Source organism: Prunus persica, chromosome G1 (genome assembly GCF_000346465.2).
Source record: "Prunus persica cultivar Lovell chromosome G1, Prunus_persica_NCBIv2, whole genome shotgun sequence".
NCBI classification, from domain to species: Eukaryota; Viridiplantae; Streptophyta; class Magnoliopsida; order Rosales; family Rosaceae; genus Prunus; species Prunus persica.
This window is the reverse complement of record NC_034009.1, coordinates 18,257,365-18,264,186: the sequence shown is the minus strand read 5'-3', so window position 1 is coordinate 18,264,186 and position 6,822 is coordinate 18,257,365. Positions and strand designations below refer to the sequence as shown.

General features: G+C 44.5%; 1 pseudogene; it reads right to left on the bottom strand.

Annotated features, from left to right (window-relative positions):
- Window positions 1,061-2,097, bottom strand: LOC109946608 (annotated as a pseudogene).

The window sequence follows — 6,822 nt, the reverse complement described above, 5'->3', positions numbered from 1 at the left end:
GGTGGAAGTGCCTAAGGCTACTGGTGCTCTGGCTGCGGTATCCAGCCCCCTGAAACCTCCCATTGTCGCTGTAAGTTTTCATAACTTTTGAGCCTCCTTTATCTTCCACTTTCTACCTGGTCTTAACTTATGTTCTCTTCTGCAGATGCCTATTCATTCCTTTCCAGGATCATCTGCCACGGCTTCTTTTGCTGATCCAGAGCTGGAAGAGTTTGAAGCCATGGATCTGGATGCTCAACTGGAGAGGCTGGAGAAACTCAGCTCTCCTCCGAGCAAGGCAAAATCTAGAGCAGTGCAGAAGGCCATGGAGAGGTTAAAAATCTGGCAGTCCACTGAGCTGGAATTTGATGAAGATACAGGGGCTCTAGATCAGCTGATGAAGGACCTGGACCTGCTGCATAGACAGAACATGGCTCCGAGGCCTATTCTTGAGATGGGCCTAAGCCTGGCCAGAGATGTGCTTAATCTGCATGATCGCTATGAAGATCTTAGGCCTACGTTCAAAACTTCTGAGTTCTGTAAGGCCACACATGAAGCCAATCTGGCTGACTTTGCCAGGCAGAAAACAGAACTGGATCAGATGGTGGCCGGATATAAGGAGGCCAAGGCTACCGCGGATAAGTTGGAGAAGCAGATTGAAGAACTTCAAAAACAGATGGCAGAGTGTAGGGAGGTGCAGAACAAACTTGGGACTGGACTGAGTTCCAAAACCAAAGCCACCTTCCTTGTGCAGAGCATGGTTCCAGCTTCCAGGCCAGCTTTGGAAATTGCAGAAGCCTCGATTCATCAAGGAGTGCTGCTCCAGAAAGAACTCTCTGTCAAGAAGGCGAATCTGCAGGAAACCCTTAGAAAATTAGGGTTTTAGTTTTTCATTTCTGTTTCTTTATTTTTTTTGGACAAATTTGCCGCTATGGTGGCTATTTTTAAATAAAGTTTGTTCTGCTTTTTAAATAGCATTTTACTATTTTCATTTACCCTTGACGTAATAAACAAAACAATACTGTGAAAGTAGAAACGAAACAATCTTTAAAGCAAAAATGGATTCAAAAAATAGAAAAAGTCAGCCTTGTTCTTCTTCTATCCCGGGGTCTGTCTGTACAGCTTGTGAATCCCACATGGTTGGGTAGAATTTTTTTAACCATTTGCCATTGATTGGGGCGTTGTGAATAACTCCATCTCTGTCCTGCAACCTATATGCCCCCATTCCGAGGATCTAGTTAATCACAAAAGGACCTTCCCACGTAGGTGACCATTTTCCATATCCAGCTATGTGCGCTCCAAGGGGCAGAATTGCCTTCCAGACTATTTCTCCCTCTTCAAAACTCTTATCTCTGACTCTTTTGTTGTATGCCTTTGACACAGCCTGTTTTCCTGCTAAGAGTTTGTTGAGGGTGTCAATCCTGCTTGCATCCAATTCTTCTAATTCAAGTAGCATGGCTTGAGAGTAATCTTCTCCTGTGAGATCGTGCTGGTGAGCAATTCTAAGAGACTGGACTGCTATCTCCATGGGCAGAATTGCATCATGGCCGTAGGTCAGAGCATAGGGAGTCATGCCAGTTGCTTCTCTTTTTGAAGTTCTGTATGCCCACAAAGTTTCTGACAACTTCTCATGCCACTGCTTCGGATTCTTCTCCAGCATCTTTCTGATGATATTGATAATCACCTTGTTACTTGATTCTGCCTGACCATTAGCTTGAGCATAATAGGGGTAGATTGAAGCAGTTTGAACTTGAATGTTTCTGCCATATCTAGCATATCCCTAGATATGAAAGAAGAACCCCTATCAGTTGTGATCGATTCTGGAATGCCGAATCTCTGTATGATCTGCTCTTCTATAAAGGTGATGATCTCTTGAGAAGTTGTGATTTTGATTGGCTTGGCTTCTACCCATTTGGTGAAATAGTCTGTAGCAACAATGATAAAACAATGCTGCTGGCTGCTGGCTGGATAGATTTTGCCAATGAGATCCATTGCCCATCCCCTAAAAGGCCATGGTTTCACCACTGGATTCATGGGAACTGAAGGAGCCCGCTGGATTGGGCCGTGTCTTTGACAAACTTCACATCCCTTGGAATAGTTGATGCAATCCTTCAACATGGTTGGCCAGAAGTAGCCATACCTTCTAATTAACCAGCACATCTTTCTTCCTCCTTGGTGAGCCCCACAGACCCCTTCATGGGTTTCTCCCATGACTTTCATATATTCTGTCTTTCCGAGGCACCTTAATAGCACCTCAATAGCACCTCATCCTCACTTTTTCGGACCAAATCTTCATTCCACATGAGATAGTTTGTAGCCATGATTCTGACTCTTTTCTCAGAGGGTAGAGTGGGATACTGCAAGTAAGTCATGATAGGCTCCCTCCAATCGTCTTTAGTGATCAAGGCAGAATTGACTTCTATCTTCATTCCTCTAGTCAGAACTGACGGTAGACTTTTCCTTCCTATCTTGATGATCCTCTGGACGCAGTCTTTAGGCATTTGTATGCCTGATGCTACCTGAGCCAGTTCATTGGCTGCGAAGTTTTCTTCCCTTGGGATGTGTTCCCAAGTAGCTTCTCTAAATTCTGTTAGCAGATTTCTAGCTGCTACCAGATATACAGCCAGAGAAGGATTTAGACACTTGTATTCTCCAGCAATCTGTTTTAGGACAAGCATGGAATCTCCCAAGATTTCCACGGATTGAATTCCCAATTCTACCAACATCTCGAGCCCTATAATCAAAGCTTCATACTCGGCCCTGTTGTTGGTGCATTGGAAATCTAACTGGAAGGAATAGCAATGTCTGACCCCTAAGGGTTCTTCTAGCACAATCCCTGCTCCTGAAGCCTTGTCTGTCTTTGATCCATCAAAATATAATTTCCAAGGTATGAGATGAATCGAGTAGATTGGATTGTTAAGGCAAACGTGAGCTCTAGTTAGCAGATCTGCATTTGCTATGTCCAAAGAATCCATGTTTTCAATTTCCTCTCCTGGGTGTTCTGCCAAGAAATCTGCCACAGCTTGTCCTTTGACAGCTTTCTGGGGAACATACCTGAGGGTGAATTCTGTCAAAGCCAAAGTCCATTTCCCAATTCTGCCCCTCAGCATTGGTCTTGTTAGCATGTATTTGATTAGGTCTGTTTTGGCAATGATGTAAATAGTATGTGGCAGCATGTAGTGCCTGAGCTTTACAGCAGTGAAATATAAGGCCAGGCAAAGCCTTTCTATCGCGGAATACCTTCTTTCCACTTCTGTCAATGTTCTGCTTAGATAGTAGACTGCCTGTTCTTTCCCTTCTTTGTTATCTTGAGCTAGCAGACTTCCAATGGATACCTCTGATGCAGATACATAAAGCTTGAGGGGTCTGCCCCTTTTTGGTGGGGACAGAACTGGCGGATTTGAGAGGTAATGCTTTATTTCCTGGAAAGCCTGTTGGTGCTGTTCTTCCCATTTGAATGTCTGTTCCTGCTTCAGTCTTAACAAGGAAGAAAAGGGTTGGATTTTTCCTGCAGAATTGGATATGAATCTCCTTAGAAAATTGATTTTTCCTAAGAGACTTTGAAGTTCTTTCTTGTTCCGAGGTGGTAGAGCTTCTATGATGGATTTTGCTTTATTTCTGTCAACCTCTATACCTCTCTGGTGGACCAAGAATCCTAAGAAATTTCCTGCTTGGACTCCAAAAACACATTTTTTGGGGTTCATTTTTAGTTTGTGCTGCCTCATTCTTAGGAACGCCTTTCTTAAGCTTGCCACGTGATTTCCTTCTTCAGGGGATTTAATCACCACGTCATCTATGTATACTTCCAAGGAATGTCCTATCATATCATGAAAAATAGAATTCATTGCCCTTTGGTAGGTGGCTCCCGCATTTCTCAAACCGAAAGGCATTACAATATATTCGAAAGCACCTATATGTCCTGGACACATAAAGGCTGTCTTGTGGATGTCCTGTTCTGCCATCATAATCTGGTTATAACCTGCACTGCCGTCCATGAAAGATAGCATCTGGTTGTGAGCGGCTCCATCCACTAGCATGTCTGCCATTGGCATAGGATATTCGTCCTTGGGAGATGCTTCATTCAAATTTCTGTAATCCACACAAATTCTAACTGCACCTGTTTTTCTTTTGAGAACAGGTACAATATTTGCTAACCAATCTGCATAGATGGCTGGCCTGATGAATCCTGCTTTGAGCAGCCTTTCTATCTCTTCTTTGACCTTCAGTTCTGTGTCCATAGACATTCTTCTTCTGGCCTGTTTAACTGGAAGGTAGCCATCTTTGATTGGCAGTTTGTGCTCTACTAACTGCCTGTCCAGCCCTGGCATCTCGTGGTAATGCCAAGCAAAACAGTCTCTGAACTCCTGCAAAAGTGTCATGAGTTCAGACTTGAGTGGTTCCTTCAAAAGTGTGCTGATGAAAGTAGGCCTTGGATCTTCTTCTGTCCCTAAGTTTACTTCTTGCAGAGGGTCCTCCACTTCTGGCAGGGAGTCGTCTAGTGCTGCTGGTGCAAAATCTAATACTTCTTCCTGTAAAATTTCCTCCTCTTGTTCTTTTGTGCTTTCATGGGTGAATTCTGCCATATTGATGGCTGGATTCTGTATGAAAAGCCCCCTTTCTCCCCAATATATCAACAATCTTTTTGTGATGGATCGGATTGTTGCAGCTCGATCCTTGTCTAGTTGATTGGGACTAAACATCAAAATTCTGGAAGTTCAGCGCAAAAAGGTCTATTCCAATCCTCTAGAGAACTGGCTAAACCTTCTTCAATGAGTCTTTGGGCCGTAACACCATGTGGGCAGCCGTTCTGATTGACTCCAAGGAAAGTGAAAGGACCGAGGTCATCATGATAATACCTTGCTTCAAAGCACATGGCAGAGGGTAGGAATGGCCGTGGATCGGCCTCTATGATCTCCATGCAGCCTTCTTCATTCCATAGTGCTAACTGTTGGTGGAGGGTGGAAGGAATACAAAGGCTCTGGTGGATCCAATCCCTGCCAAGCAGTGCATTGTAGGTGGTGGAAGTAGTGTCTATAACAAAGAATGCTATTTTCAATTCTTTACTTCCGACTATGACATCCACGTCTAAGATGCCATATATTTTGGTGATGCCCCCAGCGAAGTTGGTGACGGTCAATCGTGTTGGAATCAGATCTTTCTCTGTCCTGCCCAATTTGGTCAGCATTCTGTGGGGTAATAATTAATGGCTGCTCCTCCATCTACCATGATCTTGGAAATAGGAATACCCCCAAGATTTGCCGTTATAAACAAAGGTCTGAGGTGATTTGCCATTTCTCTGGTTGGCTTGGCGAACCAAGGTTGCTCTGTAGCTGGTTTATCAGCTGTTCTGCCTGTCCTGGAGTTGTCTGCTTGTGGTTCTGGTGGCTCCTCTGCTTCTGCCAATCTACATTCAAAGCTTTCCTGAGAGAAAACATCTCCTTCCAGAGTGCTTTCTTGTCCTTCGGTAGCCCTGAATTTACCTGGTAGGATAAATACCATGTTAATTCCCAGATCACCCTGTAGGAGGTCTTCTAATTCTGCACCAAAAGCTTCTGTCTCTGGGTCCAATTCTTCACCAAATTCCATTAATTCTTCCCCGTATTCTTCCGTCCAGTCATCCTGTTCTGCTACCTCGAAGGGCTCTTTCTGGTCATCTGCAGAAGGTTCATAGTCCAATTGCTCTTCTTCCTCTATGTAGTCGTCTTCTCCTTGTAACGGGGTAGACCCGGATATCTCTGGTATCTGCGCGGTGTCAGGACAGCTACTGGACGATGAGGCTATATGGGTAAGAGATCTGGCTGGTGGTTCTGTTTTCAGCAATTCCCCTGACTGGCAAGCTTTCTGTTCTGTCTGGGGAAGTGATTCAGGATTTTTTCCTTTCCTGGCAGAACTGGGTTGTGAATGTACCTGCGTATTATCCTGGCTCTTAAGATATGTGCAGTATTGCCTATGGATTCTTCTTTTCTGAGTTCTGGTCAGCTCCAGAGTTGGCCTACCACTTCTTCCTACGGAATACCATCTCCCTTCTATGATCGTCGCCAAGGGTTTTTCGTTTCCGGGTGTCTTGACTGGTATTTCCTTTCTGGGTTGCTCCATCCTCCTCTCGCCGTACTGTGTAGGCTTAAGACAGCTCTTCTGCCTTGTTTTGTCTTGGGATGAGGTTCCAATCCTGTCAAAGACACTAGGTGTGGGCTGATTTTGTCTGTCTAGAACCACCTCTAGCTCTGTTTCACATTTGCACCTACTGCAGAGCACTACCCTAGCTGAGATGGTCGCTCTTGGTATTTGACTGGTCTCTCTTATGATTCTTCTGCCTCTGCTGCAGCCAGCATCTGTGATTGGCTTTGTTTTCCTCTGTTCTGGCCAATTTAAGTTGACCATATTGACTTGAGGTTGAGGAAAAGGATCCGTTATGACCGATGGTGGTTTTTCTGCCAGTTTAAGCCTTCCTGCCGTTATCCCTTCTTGTATCACGTCCCTGAAAACAACACAACTATTGGTAGAATGATTCCAAGAGTTGTGCCACCTGCAGTACTGTCTGCCCTTGAGTTCTTCCGGTTTTGGTATTCTGTGAGGCGTTTCTATTGCCTTCTGCAGTAGCATTTCGTCGAACAGGGCATCGACCTTGGTTAAGTCAAAAGAGTAAACCTTGTTTTGTGTTGGTTTATTTGGAACGAATCCTCCTGTGAATGGTGGCGGCTTTTGGTCTTTAGGTGGCTTTGTGAGGGCTTTGCAACTAATGGGATGTTTTAGTTTTGCCATTTCTGCCACTGAAACCTCTTTCTCCTCTGATTCTTCCGCATCTTCTTGTGATTCTACCTCGATCAGGTGGACTGAAGAAGA